At 43.7% G+C, this 19,035-nt stretch overlaps 1 long non-coding RNA gene across 1 annotated transcript in view; it reads right to left on the bottom strand.

Annotated features, from left to right (window-relative positions):
* Nucleotides 1–247: 247 nt before the first annotated feature.
* LOC147727233 (uncharacterized) overlaps nt 248–19,035 on the bottom strand; it is a 106,616-nt gene continuing 87,828 nt past the window's right edge. Inside the window, exon 3 of the long non-coding RNA XR_015309460.1 lies at nt 248–615. This is a non-coding gene — a long non-coding RNA (uncharacterized LOC147727233). The remainder of the gene's footprint in view (nt 616–19,035) is intronic.

Raw genomic sequence — 19,035 nt, 5'->3', positions numbered from 1 at the left:
CTGAGCATATGCCTGGCGGAGGGAGGTACTTATAACCCTCAGCACCCATGACCTCATCCATTTGTTGGTTGAACCATTCTAGTCTTTGGTCTTGGGAGACCTGCACCTGATCAATGTTCCAGAGGTGTTGTTCAACCTGGCCCATTGCTTTCTGCTTCCCCCCATAGGCAACGAGTACCTGGGAGAGGTTTGGGTAGGCATCAGTGGCACCAGCTGATTGGTGACATAGATTCATATTTACCCTGCCACCACCGCCACCCCAACAGGCATGCGCGGTTAGTGCTGGCCCAGTAAAACATGAACCTCCTTTTTCATTGACTGGGTTGGTGTATGTCAACCCCAGAGTGTAAAGTGTTGCTGGTCTGGTGTTGTTGGTCATGGCTGATGTGTCTGTCAGGGTAGAGGTCAGCTGGGTGCTGTTAGCTGAGGCTGGAGTAGTTGCTGTGGACCCTGCTGTACATGCTGGTGCTGTCTGCTGACCCAAACCTGATGGGCCTTGTTCCACCTCCTTGTCAGAGGGTACAGAAGAGTCCTCAACACTGTTGAGCTCATTCTGGCTTGGAATCTGAGCCTGGCTGTCTTCTTCTTTGGGCATGGAGGTGTTCCCAACTTGTCCTATGGGTACCGAAAAGACACAGTCAATTTTGTGGATGTCCACTGCACCCCAAATGGTATCCATTATATACATGAATAGACCAACAAACAGTTTAAGAAGAATGATTTGCCTCCTTTATCCATTATGGTAGCCTACATTTGGAATGAACAATGCTACTTTTACAAAATGTGTATTGGCGACCAGCAGAAATGGCCATGTTCTCTTATTTTCTTCTGACATGTCCACTGACATTCACTTGTACCTGAAACTCAATAGATGCCACTGGTGGATTAGTGTGCTCCACATCTGTAGAATGACAATGACATACTTTCTCTTACAATCTAAATATTTGAGTTTGTCTGTCCCGTGTACTGTGCATAGTCTGTGTGTCAGCAGTCACATTGGTGCGCATATTCTATTTATTTCTTTTAAAAAAATTTAATCATGGTGTGAGTTATGTGCTTATTGTTTGCAACTCATGCTCCAGAATTACATCCCCCCAAGGAGGTAAACGTGAAATTGCTTTGCTTTTTGTATACACAGCTCAGGGAAATTTGATGTTACCTCCATAGTTATATGTGATGTCAATGTTTTTGTTGCTACTTTATAGGTGGCTTATTCTGTGAGCTAGGGTTAGAAGGGCTACTGGGATTTGGTGAAAATTAAAAGTCTTCTACTTCCACCCTGCCCAACCAGGCCACCAGGAAGAATCCCTCGCTGATAGTGAGTGAAAATGTATTAGCAAGATATCTGACACTGGTGCCTGGTGCCTGACTTGACCACAACTCCTGTCAAGGCCTTTTGCTCCAACCACCATGCACCATGACGCAGGTGGAGATTTGCCTTGTATATATTGTAATATGGTGCTCGGAGACATTTTGGATTAGTCAAGCGGAATGTAACTGCAACTGTGTTGGTCGGACGGTCTTCCCGATGACATCGTAATAAGGCACTAAATGTGCTATGTCTCCAGGAGTGTCTTTGAAACTTGAACCTGTTACGCTTTGTGGGTCTGCTGGAGAATCTTTAGAGTTGAAGGTGTTGGCAAGGGCCAAAGGACGCTGATACTTACATGGCTGCAGGTTAAGCAAGTCACTGTGCCTACTTTTCAGTGGTTTTAAAAAAGCTCCTCTGGATTCTAAGGCTCTTAGGACCTCAGAGACAGCACTTATGATTCAGGACAAACTCCAGCAGAGACCATGAGGAAGGTACAATCCAGATCTAGTTGATACTGGTGAACCGATCAGTTCAGGAAAAATGGCTTATGCATCTAGTAGTTCTCCTGTAGTCACACAGTAGGCCAGCCAACTTACTTTTGAAGTCCACTTCCTTATCATGGGTACAAGACGGCACAGTCCCAGTCCTTAAGGGTCTTCTGAGGACACAAAAACAGCAGGTCCAGTCCTCTTCTGTCAGTCAGTCAGTCAAAATACTCTTTATTCGATTTTTGTTAAAATCATAAAAGGCATAGGTCAATCACAATACAGTATTTAAAAACATCACTAAATCACGTTAAAAAGGATGGTTTTCTGCATAATGATTACATTTCATCAAATTGTTGCATGCAAACATACAAATCTATTTACAAATGTAAAAAATGTTCCTTTAAAAACAAGTTTGAGTTAAAACAAGTTAGTCTGGGGTAGTCTTTTTTTCCTTGTTCTAAATGCCGCAGTTAAAAAGCAAGCAACGCTAAACATGGTGTAAGTATCTGCTAACATTTGAAGGAAGATTAAGGCTGGCCTTATTTGAGTAAAGCCCGCTGCCTTCAGAACAGGGAATAGATATTTCTTCCTTTCACTGCAATAAAAGTCGCAAAAAAATATGAAATGAAGGGTATCTTGCGGTGAGAAGTTATCACAGCCGCATGGCGGGCCATCCTCAGGTTTTGACCAAACCGGGAAATTTCCTAAGGAGTAATGAATTAAATTCATCCTGAATTTGGTCAGTAGGAGTCTATGTAGAGGATTAGTTACGGTTTTTAAATAGGGTTCCATGGTGGGTGAAGTAGTTAAAACAATATGTGCCCTCACCATGGGTTTCCTTAATTCTAAATCTTCTCTATCCATACGGGTCCTCTCCATAAACATCTGCTTAATCCACCCAACGTCCCCCCTCCTTATATTCGATGGGTCATTAAAAAGTTCCGGTCTCCCCAGCATTAAAAAGGTAGATTTAATAAATTTTAGCCAGGGGATTCTCATGGCGTTATCCCTTGTAATGACGTCCTTAAGGATGGCATGGTTTAGCGTCAGCTCGGGATTCAACCACGTTTTGACCCAGAAGAGGAGGGGTGCTAGTTTAAGTTTATCAGAAATGTATGGTAAGCCTATTTCCTCATGAATAGAGAAGGTAGGTGTGGAATCTGGAACAGATAGAATATTCCTGATGATACCGTTTTCTACCCTCTGGATTTTTGCCGTCTCTGCGTAACCCCAAATCGCAGAACCATACATAGCGATTGGAACGCACTTACTATTATATATTTTGACCACGGCCTCCATTGGTTTTGCTCCCAAACGTTTTGTAAAGGCCAGCAAAGCTGATGAGGATCGTGCTAAGCTAAGTCTTTTAGCATTGACCTGGGGAACCCAGGACCCTCTTTGATCAAAAAGGACTCCCAGATAAGGAAAGACTGGAACCCTAGAAAGGATCTCCCCTTTACAAATAAAAGTTTTTTTCTGCAACGTATTGACTTTACGACCAATGATCATGGTGTGAGACTTGGAGACATTGATTTTCAAGTCCAGGTTCTCCATAAAGGAACCAAAACGGTCCAGAAGAATCTGTAAACTAATCCCTGTACGTGCTATCAGGACGGCGTCGTCCGCGTATAGGAGGGCTGGGATCTGAGCACCTCCTACACGTGGAACATCCACCGATCCTGTTTCTAGGTGTTTCCCGAGACCATTTATATAAATAGTAAAAAGAAGGGGGGCCAGGATGCAACCCTGGCGCACCCCTTTTTCAGAATTAAAACTTTCTGTGCACCTACCGTCCCTGGTGACTCTTATTTTTGCCTTAAGATCTTGATGTAGCCTTGCCATAAAGGCCACCAAGGGCTCCTCTATGCCTAACTCTAGTAGGGTAGTCCATAGCTTACTTCTGTTCACCAGGTCGAAGGCCGAGGAGAGGTCCATAAAGGCCAGATAAACTGTCCCCTCCCCGACCACCGTATACCTGGAGACTAGAAGGTGGAGGTTAGAACATTGTTCCAATGTCCCCCTATTCTCTCGAAAGCCATATTGGATATTCGAGAGTCCCCCATTCAGTTCTAAATTTTCCCTTAGTCCTCTTCTGATTTTGGCAGGTCCAGAAAGTATTTTGAAGAGGGTTAAGTTAGGTGCACATTTATGGTTCATGCTAGTGGGTGAAGGTGACTCCTGGACAATCCACAAACAATAGGTAAAATGTTTCCCATGGACAACATATCAGTTTTTTAGCAGTTCCTGTTTGCAGTTCTGTAAACAATCCTACAGTGCCCTGTCACATGGTCAGAATAGTTCTGGTAAGAAACACCACTATTTACATGCCCACGTTTCATAAGTTGCGTTCTCTTTCACAGATGATGACTTTTAACATATATTTGCATGTGTGACAATATAGGATAACATTCTCTGAATCGTCATTGCTTACATTTCCACTTTGTGGGTACATTACACCACACCTTGGACATTCAAATGTTATTTCTGGTATTGTCCATAAGGCAACAATGCTATCCAACAAGAATAAACAATTGTGGCCTCACAGGGGTCGAAACGTGGCCACACTGGTGTTGTTATTATAAATATACAACCACTTCCTTGTTTAGGCAGAGGAGCACTCAGCTGACACTTCAGGGTCACTACATAGCAGAATTCCAGCTCAGCTGATTCTCGCAAACCAATTACCCAACACGAGGGATGCCCAGCTCTACACCAAGAAGAGCAGCTTGATGACACTTACCAACAAGTAACAGGGAGTCAGTGCACCCTGGCAGGGATTTGGCAGATCACCCACTCAAGTCAAAACTAGGTTAGGGTAGATAGAAGCACAACTATACACAACACGTATATGCGTGCATAAATTCACTGCCTTAGCGCAATGGTGGAAATGTTCATCCTTTTCACTGTTATTTTGATGCTGATTATGCTAATCTGTTTCATTCTACCAATCATCACAGGGCACATATTTTATGCAAGAATCACAATGCTCTAATAAATATTGAAAAGCCTTGCTGAGTATTTCTTGTGTACTTTTTTGGGTATGCATGAGAGTCCAAACAAAATGGTTCAAATCTGTTACCACAATTTTCTGGGGGGATCAAGGCTGTTATGTTCTAAGGTTGCACACACATTTATTGCCCTGTAAGGTTAGGTTTACAGATGATGCACTGGGGCTAGCTGGGACATAGACCAACATATCCTGAAGGTGTGTACAGAATCAATCTGGCACAACCCTGACATTTATGTTGTCCGACAAATGGACAGTTATACCGAGGAAGGTTCAAGTTGTATGACAGCCACTCACTCCTAAAATCCAAGAGGAGAAACCTTTAATTCTTGTGCAGAGCTCTTGTGCCCACCCAGGGGTGTGGCAAGGGTAATGAGCAGGTTCCTCCCCTTGTGTCCACTCTAAACTAGTCCAGTGATAGCTTCTCTCCCACTGGGTATAGAGCCAGCGTGGGTACTTTAGGACTCGGGGACAAAGGCTTTCCCTTCTTCGGTGCTCTACTGAGACTAAACTATGAATAGACAGGCCTCACCTCTATCCTTACTAGTTGTTGAAGTTTCTAGTCCACCACAGCTGTCCTTTCTGAACTGATAGGGATCATGCACCACACCCAGTCTCTCCTCTCACCAGGCTTAAGCCATTGTTCTGCTCTTGGATATGTTTTTACACCTCATTAAATATATTAAGTTCAAGGACTTGCTATGCAGTAGCTAAAGAGCTAATCCCTCCAAGAACTCCAGACAGTGAAAACATAACATTCTAAAAGTTACATTCCATATATATTTATCAAATATCAAATTTCGCCAATGAATTGGACTTTCGATAACTATGAACAATAGTCCTTCTATGAGTTTCATGTTAGACATTACAGATGAAAGTGTCTAATCTGTACTTTGATATTTTCTAGGATCTAGCCAAAACCATGCCAATGAGAGTTGCATTTGGTAACTAGTCACTGGAAGAACTTGCCAAGTTTAATTTCATACATATTCTAATTTTCAAATATTAAGTACCCTACCTTGTGGGCAACAAGATGTACATATGGATGATTTAATAATATTTAAAAGCAGGGTGTTCTGCCCGTTAAAATTGTTTTATCATTTTTTGTTGGACACATATCACAAAATGCATTAAAAAATATTGCATAGGTGCATAGTACAAGTATGAAAGAAAATGCAAAAAAATCATAGGCAAGACTTCTATTGCAGTAACTAAAGTGCTCAAGATGGTAAAGCGCATAAACATTTTCCAGGCAATCAACAACTTAGATATCAATGTACGTCCCTCAAACAACAAATTACAGTATATGTGTGGACCTTTCTTTCTTTTTTGCTTCCAGCAAACAATAAAGCCCATATCTATAAACGTTTTGAGCTTGTCCTGGCCCTCTTTGCACATAATCCTTCACATTGTTCAGCTCTGATCATTTTGGTGAACCAGTCTATGAAAGGTGGAATCAATTGAGCTCTCGATTTCTGTATTATCAATGAAGGAACCACAAACATTCATTTATAGAGCAACTTTTGGAATATCTTGGATGCTCCCTGCATTGGTTAATATATCAGAAAGGGAAACATTGAAATGGAATTTGAATTAAAAATAGCCTTCTAAAATACAAAAATACAGAGCTCCAAACATGATTACATTTTGAACACTTCCTCATAATGTGGGGCCAATTGACCTTATTTCAAGAGTTGCACCTAAACAGTTAGCTGAATTGTATGAATACGTGTTTTTTAACTAGTTTGTCAGCAGGTTTTTAGGATGCTGCAGTCAGGCTACATATTGTAGGATTGTAGGCCTTAAACCATGTTTTGCAAGCCAACTCTGTTGAATGCACCATAGGTGCTTCATTCCACAGGTGGCACTTCTTTTCAAGGCATAGGGTGTATTTCCTACATCATATACAAGGTTCAGAAAAAGGTGAAAAATATGGGATGACCATGAAAAACAGCCAGATTTGCTGCAGCGTTATTTTGGGAATTCTGTGTGTAAAGAGCGTAATGGAAACTTCCAAAATTACACTAATTACACTGTCAAAATGTAAATGTTATGCAGTTCTGATTGCAACATGTAGCAATAAAATACATCACAGGGCATTTTTACTTTTTTCTATTCAGGACCACCATATTTTTTTTCTGTTGGTCCCTAACAGAAAAAAATAAATAAATACAGAACACTTGCCTTAAATAGGATGGATAGTTTGACATCTGTTGACCTTCTCCCCGATATCCGATGGTCCACAAATGGTTTCTAATAATGGAGTCAGCAGAGCATCTATTGGCAGAAACATAAGGTTTTCCCAATTACTAACAAGATACCCAGCCATAGTAAAGACCTCTGACATTCTATTTTATATATTTTGCAGGATTTTATAAGTTTAAAACAACCATTCTCATTAAATAATAATTGATTGTGAATAAGAACGGTTCTTTACACACAAAGCAAATGTTGATGTTGGTCATAATCTTACTTAAAAATGTGTAGCCAGTGAAAATATTGTGTTTTTTTATTTTTGATCTGGCTCGGGCGGAAATGTAATATAGTCCCTGGGATTGACATGACATTTAGCAAGTGTTTATCAGATGATTAGGAATAGGGCATTTCTTCTCTTCATGTTCCAGACACATCTTATGTTTTACATTAAGGCTGTTATTAATTTAATTTAGAACCCTCCACTCAACGTGAAGGAGCTGGCCAATAATCTGCGTAAGGATTGTAGCAGCCACTGGAGATGGAGTGCTGCACTATTGGCACAGAAGAGCCTGATTACACAGAGGGTGAGGGGGCTGACATAAATACATCTCTGGGTCAGAATTCAACAAGTCTGACAGTTACGTACTTTTTTGAGGGAGGAGTTTTATACACTGTGAAATCGACTCAAAGGAAAAAGATCTGGCACCGATCTAGGAGATATCGGCTGGGGTCTCTTTTGCCCCAGACACCTCTCTCCCACTTCCTTGCTGCCACTGTTTGAAGCCAAGGAGGCACTATAGGTAATAAGGGACCTTTCAGTGAAGAAGGCTGTGTGTTCGGGTATTCTCCAAGATTTGTCCTAGCAGGTAGATAGAATGGTCCAGATCATGGAGAACATTTGTTCACCACAGACTGCACAGCAGAGAGTGTATTGGGTGGTATTGCCTCCACAAAAAAAGGACTACAAATATTATGTAATGTTATGTTAGGAGGTTTATAAAGCATATGGTTACTCCAGATGGAATGTCCCCGCACTGAGGATAAGCTGCACTAAGCTTCAGGCAGCAGTCCATTTACCAACCCCACCGCCGGCACCAACGACATCACCCAATCCCAAGACCTCTGCGACTCCCTAGCCTCTTTCTTCCACAACAAAATCGCCGACATGCATAACAGCTTTGAAAACCAGTCCGGAGACCAGTCCACTCCACCCACCCCCGAACCAAATCCCCCCTCTAACAACCTTTGCGCCTGGAACCCAATCACCACTGAAGACACCATCCGCCTGATGAACTCCATCCACTCAGGATCACCAACCGACCCATGTCCCTATCACATTTTCAACAAAGCAGACTCCATCTACGCACCCCATCTCCGAGACGTCATCAACTGCTCCCTCAACTCCGCTAACTTCCCGGAAAGCTGGAAACATGCCGAACTCAGCGCCCTTCTGAAGAAACCCACAGCAGACCCCACTGAACTTAAGAACTGCCGCCCCATCTTGCTCCTCCCATTCCCTGCCAAAGTTATTGAGAAAGTCGTCAACAGTCAGCTTGCCACCTTCCTCGAATCCAACAAATCCCTCGACCCCTCCCAGTTCGGCTTCCGAGCCAAACACAGCACCGAATCTGCCCTCATCGCAGCAACAGATGACATTCGAACACTACTGGACAATGGAGAAACAGTTGCCCTCATCCTACTTGACCTCTCCGCAGCCTTCGACACAGTCTGTCATAGCACCCTCATACAACGCCTCAGCAACGTCGGAGTACAAGGAAAAGCATTGGACTGGATCATCTTTTTCCTCGCCGGAAGAACCCAGAGAGTCCGCCTCCCCCCTTTCAGATCGGAGCCCACTGAAGTCATCTGGGGCGTACCACAAGGATCTTCACTCAGTCCCACCCTCTTCAACGTATACATGAGGCCCCTTGCATCCATCGCGTGCCAACACAACCTCAACATCATCTCCTACGCAGACGACACCCAGCTGATCCTCTCCCTCACCAAAGACCCAAACACCGCCAAAACCAACTTACACGAAGGAATGAAAGATGTAGCCGAGTGGATGAAGAACAGCCATTTAAAACTGAACTCGGACAAAACGGAAGTCCTAATCTTAGGCTCATCTCCCTCTGCTTGGGACGACTCATGGTGGCCACCGGCCCTGGGAACAGCACCCATACCAACGGACCACGCACGTAACCTGGGCTTCATCCTGGACTCCTCCCTCTCGATGACCAGACAAGTCAACGCCGTCTCATCATCATGCTTCAACATCCTACGCATGCTCCAAAAAATATTAAGTTGGATCCCCACCGAAACAAGGAAAACGGTCACCCACGCACTGGTCACAAGCCGACTGGATTACGAAAAAACCCTTTACGCCGGAACCACAGCCAAACTACAGAAAAAACTCCAGCGCATCCAAAATGCCTCAGCCAGACTCATACTAGACATCCCCCGCCAAGCTCACATTTCCAATCACCTGAAAGACCTCCACTGGCTCCCCGTCAACAAGAGGATAACGTTCCAACTCCTCACCCACGCAAACAAAGCCCTCTACGACCTAGGACCCGAATGCCTCAACACGCGCCTGTCCTTTTACACCCCTGCCCGCCAACTACGTTTGTCCAATCAGGCCCTCGCCGCAATTCCGCGCATCCACAGATCCACCATGGGGGAAGATCCTTCTCCTACTTAGCGGCCAAAACCGGGAATTCTCTCCCCACCTCCGCCTTACACAGAACCACCTCTCCTTCAGAAAGCAACTTGAAACTTGGATATTCGATAAGTAAAGTACCCCCCCCCCCCCTCCCACAAGCGCCTTGAGTCCCTCTGGGTGAGTAGTGCGCTATACAAATTTTGAACTTGAACTTGAGTCCTTTAGGTATTACAACAAGGCGAGTCTATCCTGCCCTATTTCCTAAATATCCAGTTCTTAAGAGTTTTCAGAAACGTGTTTCAGATGGCTCTGATCTCAAGTCCCAGGGCATAGAGTTCCAAAGTTTAGCTGCTAGGGGTCTAAAAGAGCTCCCCCAGATGCATTCCAAACACTCTAGAAACCACTGTACGTGCTGCCCTGGAAGATCTAAGAGGCCTTGTGGGAGTGCTATCTTTGATCAGAGGAAACAGATATCCTGGGCCCTTCTGATTGAGTATCCGATGCACAAAGCAGAGTGCTTTGAAGGAAACTCAAAGCCTTACAGGGAGCCAGTGAAGTTTGGCAAGTCCTGTGCTTTTGGAAGATTGTTGCTGAGCTTCAGCATTCGGTACCGTTTGAAGCATCCTCTGTCTGCCTTTTGAGACCCTCGGGTAGAGTACATTACAGTAGACAAAGCGAGAAACCAGCGGAGTCTGGATAACTATTTTCTTAGCAGATTCTGATAATAATTCCAGATTTTTTTGCACCATTTTTAGCATCCCATAGCAGTTACCGACTGTAGCTCAGATCTGCTTTTTGAAAGATAACACTGCATCAAAAGTGACATCCAAGTTCTTCACTTTAAGTTTGGGGACTGGAGTGGGGCCAAATTCACAGGGCCACCAGGCAGAAGACCAGTTCGAGGGCTACTTTCTGATCACCAAGATCTTTTTCTTGCATGCGTTCAATCTAAGAAAGCTGGCATTCATCCATGCCCCCAGGTCCACCAGCGAGGAATTGAAGTTATCTGCAGCTCCCTCATTGTCTTGGGACAGTGTGATGATAAACTGAGTGTCATCAGTGTAGGACACAATTCTCACCCCATGGCTTTCAACCATGCCAGCCAGGGGACGGAGATAGAGGTTAAACAGGTTTGGGCTTAAAGTCAATTCCTGTGGCACACCATGTGGTAAGGGATATCTGGAATAAGTGATTGTCCAGAAAATTGGCAAGCTATTTATGGGATCTTCCTCTTATGCCTTGTAGTTACATCCGTTCCAGGAGCAGAACGTGTGCTACAGTATCGAAGGCCATACTTAGATCCAGCAAGACTAATGCAGCCATCTTACTTTCGCACGCAGTGTTTTTGAGGCTAGTAAGAGGGTGGATTCAGTGCTATACTGTGGTCTAATGCCAGATTGTGTCTTTTGAAGAGGGTCATTTTGTAAACAAATTTAATTAGTAGAGAGGTTACATGTTTTTTCGCAATTTTAGCAAAGTATCTACCCTGTAATTCTCCAATACCACCAGAACCCTGAATTCACTCATTTTGCCCCCATGTCACTTCCTTCTATAAGCCTCTATGTAAATGTAAATGTAAATCCAGTATTTGTAAAGCACACAGCTACCCGTAGGCATCCCGGTGCTGGGGGCCGTCGGGAAGATTACGCAAGCTATTGCCCAGAGTCACATGGGGCTGGGCAGACACCTGCCGCCTGCACCCTGGTCGCTGCACCACACCTCTTCACCTGCCCCCTGTCAATCCCTCTTCCCCTGTACCCTCTGCCCGCTCCCCCCACAACAAGGTGTCTACATCTAGAGATTCATCAATAAATATTCCCAAATTGAGTAGGAGGTAGACTTTTTTGCACTTGGCCCTCCCATCCCCCAAAGTCTGGGATATATTTATGTTTTGAAACGTTAATAAGAAAAATATTTATACATTTAATGTAAGTCGCAGATGTGTTTTTCTCTAGGGTGGCGGTCACATCCTCTATTTTTAACATTGCTGCGGGTGGAGCTTCAAGCTGCACCCGCAGCAATGTTAAAAATGCATGCACAGCATTTGCGTGCACAAAGCGGCAGGCACCGCGCGGTGCCTGCTGCATTGCGCACGCAAATGCAGGGGGGTACCATTGGTACCCCCCCATGTGCACCCCCACCCCCACTACACCTAGGGGGCCCGCAACGGGCCCCTGCAGTGCAGTTACACATGCTTTTCCACAGTTGAAAAGCCGCCGCGGAAAAGCATGTTCCCAAGCACATCCTAATCTGGCTGACGGTGTCTAAGAGACACCTTCACCATTTTAGTGCTTTTCCGTTGTAAGCCAGCCGCGGCGGAAAAGCTGCGGACCTAAACCATGACCCACCATTCATCCTAATGTGGCGGTGGGTACTGGTGGGTCCGCAGAGGATTTTCAGCATCCTCCGGGTCTGCGGTGGCTTCTGCCGGTCTGGAGGATGCGGAAAATCCTCCATCCTAATGACCCCCATAGTTAGGGATTAGCATTTACAAAACATTATTTTACTCGCATAAAACCATAGAAATTCGCATATATAGTTAGTTGCAATATCTATATATCGCGCACCCGCAATCCACTGCTGATGATGTCACATATTACATCATTCATGACATGGTCAGTGACATTACTGATGACATCACTGATGACATCATCCAGTGACTGTAAGTTTCTGTAAAGTTAAAATATGTCTTACATATTGAAGAATGAGTGGATGTATAAGTGTCTGGATGAAGGGTTTAGTAGGTGCATGACTGACCGTATGAGTAAATGATTAAATGTGTCTCACTGAGTGCATGGGTTAGTGACTAAACTGTCTGAATGTGTGCATCAGTATGTCTGTTGTTGTATAAGATGCTGCATGTGTTGATCAGTAGCTATATGAGTAACTATATGGGTTATTGATTGGTTGCCCAAGTATTTGTATGTGAGACTGAGTGGGAGGTGTGTGACTCTGTGCATAGATGTGTGAGTAGTTGATTCACTATATGTATGGGTTCAAAAGTGCATGTGGAAACAGCTGTATGGGCGGTTGACTGTCTGCATGAGTGTATTTGCTACATGTCAAAGTAAGTACATATGTAAAACACAGTACATGTGAGAGTTGACATATATAAATAACTGTGCATAAGAGCCAGTGAATGTGTGAGTGGCTGTATGGATCATTGTGAACTTGTATCAGGGATTGTATAAGAGAGTAAATATGTGTTAGTATATGTTTGAGTAAGTAAGGTGTGTATAACTGTATAGTTGAGGAAATGGAGGAGTGATTGATTCTTTTCATGACTGACTAGATGTATGAGTAACTCCATGGATGAGTGACAATCTGTGAGTGTCTGTTTACACTGATTGTATCTAAGGTTATATTAGAGTCTGAAGAGGTTCATCGTATTACCACATGAATTATATTATCAGTGATGTGATCAGTAATGTCAAATGAGATGTCATCAGTGATGTCATCAGTGATGTCATTTGAGATGTCATCAGTGATGTCATTTGAGATGTCATCAGTGATGTCATCAGTGATGTCACTGACCATGTCATGAATGATGTAATATGTGACATCATCAGCAGTGGATTGCGGGTGCGCGATATATAGTTATTGCAACTACCTATATATGCGAATTTCTATGGTTTTGTGCGAGTAAAATAAGGTTTTGTAAATGCTAATCCCTAACTATATATGGTCTATAACCTATGGTTTTTTCAGTGAATTTTCAATGTTTTTGTAAATGCGAATTCCTAACTATATATGGTCTATAACCTATGGTTTTTTCAGTGAATTTCATTGGTTTTTTAAAAGCTAATATCTATAGCTGTAAAATATATTCTTTATTACGTGACGTATCACTTAGCCACCTGAGACGCCTCATGACGCGTCGCATAAACGTGACGTATCGTCTATGCAGCGCAAACAAAACTCGTAACGTAAGCGCGCCGGAGCACGCTTACAGATATATATATATATATTTTTAACCTTAATTAGACAAAATCCACACGTGCACATATCTTGAGGCCTTGCAAAGGCACATCAAACAAACAGTCCATACAATTTTGTCAAGTTTGGTGGAAATCTATTCCTTTAAATTTTATTTTACTGTTTCTCTTGGTTTTCCCCTTGTTACGCTTACCGGAACGCTACCCGGTACGCAAAACGGACGCTCCAAAAACACAAGATGTCGGACTCCCGTTACGCTGCCGGTTAGCTGGGAAGCGCCTCTACTGCGAAAAATCCCAATTTCTTTTTTCTTTTGCCCCGCGGGGAACTTTAATATCCCCCTCATCAATCCTAGGGGGTCAGGAGGGGCCTACCTTGCCCCCTTTCCTTCATTTCCCCCTTCTTTTTTCACCACCTCTTGTCTCTCGATCCTACCGAGAGACAAGATGGCGGCCGCCCCGGACTGTTTACAATGTTGACAGCCAATCAGCTTCTCCTCAGACTCCCGTTACGCTGCCGGTAAGCTGCCCAGTTAGCTGCCCGGTTCGGGTACCGGGACGCGCCTCTACGGCGAAAAATCGCAATTTATTTTTTTTGTTGCCCCGCGGGGCACTTTAATATCCCCCTCATCAATAATAGGGGGTCAGGAGGGGTCTACCTTTCCCCCTTTCCTTCATTTCCCCCTTCGTTTTTCACCACCTCTTGTCTCTCGATCCTACCGAGAGACAAGATGGCGGCCGCTCCGGACTGTTTACAATGTTGACAGCCAATCAGCTTCTCCTCAGACTCCCGTTACGCTGCCGGTTAGCTGCCCGGTTAGCTGCCCGGTTCTCGTACCGGGACGCGCCTCTACGACAAAAAATCGCAAATTTTTTTTGGGGCCCCGCGGGGCACTTTAATATCCCCCTCATCGATCCTAGGGGGTCAGAAGGGGTCTACCTTGCCCCCTTTCCTTCATTTCCCCCTTCATTTTGGCCTCCTCTTGTCTCTCGATCCGAACCGAGAGACAAGATGGCGGCCGCTCCGGACTGTTTAGAATGTTGACAGACACCGTAGAGCCAATCAGCTTCGCTTTGCAAAGCTCCGTTACGCGAAAAGTACGCGAACTGGTTCGCTATACGGGACGCTGTCACAGATATATCTGTTTTTTAAAACGTTAATTTCTCAAAATCCACTGGAGCACATATATTGAGACCCTGCAAAGGCACATCAGGCTAACAGTCCCTACAATTTTGCCAAGTTTCGTGTGAATCCATTCAGCCGTTCGAGCTAAAAGTGAGGCCAAACGCCCTATGGAAAAATGAATGGGAAAAACGCGTTGTGGGACCCCCCTTTATTCTCGGCCCCCCCTTGACGAAACCCCCCAAATTTTTAGGGGCTGCTCAGAAACAAAATGTGCCATTTTCCTGAAAATTTCAGCCGATTCCGTCCACAAACGCCAAAGTTATTAGACATATAATTTTCAAAAGTTCCATAGAGAAAAAATCCTAACTATATATACCTACTGGCTATCGCCAGTAGGTAATATATATATATATATATATATATATATATATATATATATATATATATATATATATATATATATATATATATATATATATATATATATATATATATATATATATATATATATATATAATTTATTTTTTTCACTGAAAAAACCATAGGTTTCACACATGTTATAGTTAGCTGGACATTTTACTTATACAAAACCATTGAAATTCCCCTGTTATAGTTAGTTCAGCTAACTATAACTCGCGCGCCCGCAATGCACTGCTGATGACATCACATATTACATCACTCATGACATGTTCAGTGACATCACTCATGACATCACTGTTGACATCTCAAATGATATCACTTTTTTTTCATATATATTAAAATTAAATTCTATATATTTTCTTTTTTCATTATAATTTTTTTAGGTAATCGTTCGGTATGCGTACGGTGATGCACTATCCTTTGAACGGGCGCGTACCCGTGCATACATTACAAATAGGTTTTGACGTTACGCGTCGCATCGGCGCTTCCGTGTGACGTCACGTACGTTTGTACGGCGCTCGTACGCGTACTGTGCGAAAGTTTTTAATTGTTTAAAAAGATATATTTATGAATTTATTGTAAATATTAAGGGAAGACATTATCTGGGATAATCATGAAAATAGGTTTGTTTTTTACTTTTAATAAGCGTATATTACTTTTAAAAGCAATTACGCAAATCGTGGCGGTAGGTCGTTCATACTCGCACTGTAATTGTACAATAAGAGCACCGTAATCATTCTTCTCTGTTCTTCACTAAAGAAACATTTGAGAAGGAGCTGTTTATTTTAAGATTGTTCATTATGGCTGCACAGCAACCTGAAGACATCTCTGAACATTCTTCAGATGAAGAATTTCTGGTGGAGGATCCAGCCCCAAAGAGAAAGGATTCAGAAAAGAGGCTGGTGATGAACAGAGTGTCTGAATTAAGCAGACCACTCTTACCCAGTCCAAAGATCAGGGCTTGATCCATCACCGTTATTTAGCTCACTGCACCATCCCAGCTCAGAACCTGGCTATATGCAAATCAGTCTGTCCCTGGCCCAGTGCATCATGGGAACAGGGCAGACTAAACTACCAAGCCAATTCTTCACCAGAAAGGAGACAAGCTTCCGGGGACCGGTTTCTGGCATTTCAGCCGTCGTCGGCCCGGCTTGCTTGAATCCTGATGGTGCAGTGAGCAAGGGACTCATGTCTGAGTATACCCTGCCACACCTATAGTGGCCAAAAACGATTCAGAAAAGGGGGTGGTGATGAACAGAGTGTCTGAATTAAGCAGACCACTCTTACCCAGTCCAAAGATCAGGGCTTGATCCATCACCGTTATTTAGCTCACTGCACCATCTCAGCTCAGAACCTGGCTATATGCAAATCAGTCTGTCCCTGGCCCAGTGCATCATGGGAACAGGGCAGACTGAACTACCAAGCCAATTCTTCACCAGAAAGGAGACAAACTTCCGGGGACTGGTTTCTGGCATTTCAGCCATCGTCGGCACGGTTTGCTTGAATCCTGATGGTGCAGTGAGCAAGGGACTCATGTCTGAGTATACCCTGCCACACCTATAGTGGCCAAAAACGATTCAGAAAAGGGGGTGGTGATGAACAGAGTGTCTGAATTAAGCAGACCACTCTTACCCAGTCCAAAGATCAGGGCTTGATCCATCACCGTTATTTAGCTCACTGCACCATCCCAGCTCAGAACCTGGCTATATGCAAATCAGTCTGTCCCGGGCCCAGTGCATCATGGGAACAGGACAAACTAAACTACCAAGCCAATTCTTCACCAGAAAGTAGACAAGCTTCCGGGGACCGGTTTCTGGCATTTCAGCCGTCGTCGGCCTGGCTTGCTTGAATCCTGATGGTGCAGTGAGCAAGGGACTCATGTCTGAGTATACCCTGCCACACCCATAGTGGCCAAAAACGATTTTCTGAATCATTTTTGTCCACCATAAGCGTGGAAGGGTATACTCAGATGTGAGTCCCTAGCTCATTGCACCATCAGGATTCAAGCAAGCCAGGCCGAAGACATCTGAAATGCCAGAAACTGGTCCCCGGTAGCTTGTTTCCTTCCCAGTATAAGAATCGGATTGGTAGTTTGGTCTGCCCTGTTCCCATGATGCACTGGGCCAGGGTCAGACTAATTTGCATATAGCCAAGTTCTGAGCTGGGATGGTGCAGTGAGCTAAAAAACGGTGATGGAGCAAGCCCTGATCTTTGGACTGGGTTAGAGTGGTCTGCTTAATTCAGACACTCTGTTCATCACCACCCCCTTTTCTGAATCATTTTTGTCCACCATAAGTGTGGAAGGGTATACTCAGATGTGAGTCCCTAGCTCATTGCACCATCAGGATTCAAGCAAGCCGGGCCGAAGACGGCTGAAATGCCAGAAACCGGTCCCCGCTAGCTTGTTTCCTTCCCAGTATAAGAATTGGCTTGGTAGTTTGGTCTGCCCTGTTCCCATGATGCACTGGGCCAGGGTCAGACTAATTTGCATATAGCCAAGTTCTGAGCTGGGATGGTGTAGTGAACTAAAAAAAGGTGATGGATCAAGCCCTGATCTTTGGACTAGTTAGAGTCGTCTGATTAATTCAGACACTCTGTTCATCACCACCTCCTTTTCTGAATCATTTTTGTCCACCATAAGCGTGGAAGGGTATACTCAGATGTGAGTCCCTAGCTCATTGCACCATCAGGATTCAAGCAAGCCGGGCCGAAGACGGCTGAAATGCCAGAAACTGGTCCCTGGTAGCTCGTTTCCTTCCCAGTATAAGAATTGGCTTGGTAGTTTGGTCTGCCCTGTTCCCTTGATGCACTGGGCCAGGGTTAGACTAATTTGCATATAGTCAAGTTCTGAGCTGGGATGGTGCAGTGAACTAAAAAACGGTGATGGAGCAAGCCCTGATCTTTGGACTGGGTTAGAGTGGTCTGCTTAATTCAGACACTCTGTTCATCACCACCCCTTTTTCTGAATCATTTTTGTCCACCAGATGTGAGTCCCTAGCTCATTGCACCATCAGGATTCAAGCAAGCCGGGCCGAAGACGGCTGAAATGCCAGAAACCGGTTCCCGGTAGCTTGTTTCCTTCCCAGTATAAGAATTGGCTTGGTAGTTTGGTCTGCCCTGTTCCCATGATGCACTGGGCCAGGGTCAGACTAATTTGCATATAGCCAAGTTCTGAGCTGGGATGGTGCACCACCCCCTTTTTTGAATCAAAGAGAAAGGAAGCATTGATCTGAAAATTTTTCTCTTTTCCAGAAGGAGAAAAAGTCAATGCTGCAAAAGTGACGTGTGAAATTTGTTCAACTGTGCTCTCGAGAGGAAATCCTGCTAAGCACAATTCATTTGGAGTATGGTGATGCACGTAAAAAATATGGATCCTAACAACTATGTTCATGCTGCATGTAGCACATTACGTAAGGAGACTCCAACATTTGAAGCAACTACATAATCTGCTGGAGAATCAAGTCCGCACCTAAATATTCGCCCTGATTTTGCTGATCTTATTATTTTGTGTAAATTCTGCAAAGAAACTCTTTGTTATGGTGAGCAATCAATAGACTTAATTTGCAGACGGAAACAGAATCACCATTGCTCCCACCAATAATTTGTTTTTATTTATTTGTTCCAGTTTTTGACTGTTTTGTTTCCCCAGTTCCCTTTTTTCCTGTTGAAAAAAGAAATTGTTCAAAAAATCCCAAAAAAATACAAAACTTCAAAAAAGACGAAAAAAAACTGTTCTTTTCAGAACTACCTTCACTGATCAAAAAAAGAGCTATATTTCTATGATAGTGTGAAAAAATTTGTTTTAATGAATGTGTAGTGCATAAATGAGTGAATAAATGTATTATTAGTGTATGGTGAAAGTGCAGAACTATAAGGAAGTGCTACAGCA

This window comes from Lissotriton vulgaris, chromosome 3_1 (assembly GCF_964263255.1).
Source record: "Lissotriton vulgaris chromosome 3_1, aLisVul1.2, whole genome shotgun sequence".
Classification (NCBI taxonomy): Eukaryota; Metazoa; Chordata; class Amphibia; order Caudata; family Salamandridae; genus Lissotriton; species Lissotriton vulgaris.
The sequence above is the reverse complement of the archived record's forward strand: the minus strand, read 5'-3'. Positions and strand labels throughout refer to the sequence as shown.